The 793-nt window shown below is 37.3% G+C and overlaps 1 protein-coding gene across 3 annotated transcripts in view; it reads left to right on the plus strand.

Moving 5' to 3' along the window:
• LOC106306413 (probable LRR receptor-like serine/threonine-protein kinase At1g29720) overlaps positions 1 to 793 on the plus strand; it is an 18,564-nt gene that overhangs the window by 7,916 nt on the left and 9,855 nt on the right. The window lies entirely within an intron of this gene.

The raw sequence follows: 793 nt of genomic DNA on the forward strand, positions 1-793 counted from the left end.
CTAAGCCCTAGGCGCATGTTGATAATGCTCACTAGTCTCCTAGATCAGCGGTTAGCTCTCTCTAGCAGTCCTAGCATGACATATTAGATTCAAGAGAGGATGATCAAGGATGCTTGACACATGCAAATTCCTAGGTTCATGTTCTAGTTGGCAAGGCTAAAACAAGCATTAAGAACAATCAATCAATGAATATCACAACTTCGTAAATTTATAGTTGGGGCTAATCCCTCTAACCTATTTGAACCCTGAATCTAACAAGTAAACTACTCAGACATAGCTAAGCAATTCATGACACAAAATATAGATAAAAACTGCATAGAATAGAATAGATGAATCAATGGAGTTCAAATCACACATTTCTCTATGATTTTCTCTCCTAAAACTCTCTCTCTCTCTTGCTGAAAGTAAGAATACAATGGTGGCTAAAGCTCTCTTTTGCCTCCTAACACTTAGGCAAGTATATAACTATTAGGTTAAAAACTCGTCAGGGGTAATCTTGTAATTTGGTGAAGCCTTGGGTTTAAACTCGGCTGGAACCAAGTCGCGCATCTCGCGTCTCGACATCGATCGATGGTACAGGATGTACATCGATCGATTTCTTCTTCTTCGTATCGACCTCTAATGGTTAGTTCGGATGAAATCTCTTTTAAGCTCCTAAATGCTCCATAATCACCACTTTACTCCAAGATACCCCTGAACCTGAAAACATTTCTTATAGGATAGAATATATAATATATAGATAGTAAAATACTTATATACCATGGATGAAAATGGATCAAATCCATGATATATA

This window comes from Brassica oleracea, chromosome C7 (assembly GCF_000695525.1).
Source record: "Brassica oleracea var. oleracea cultivar TO1000 chromosome C7, BOL, whole genome shotgun sequence".
Taxonomy (NCBI): Eukaryota; Viridiplantae; Streptophyta; class Magnoliopsida; order Brassicales; family Brassicaceae; genus Brassica; species Brassica oleracea.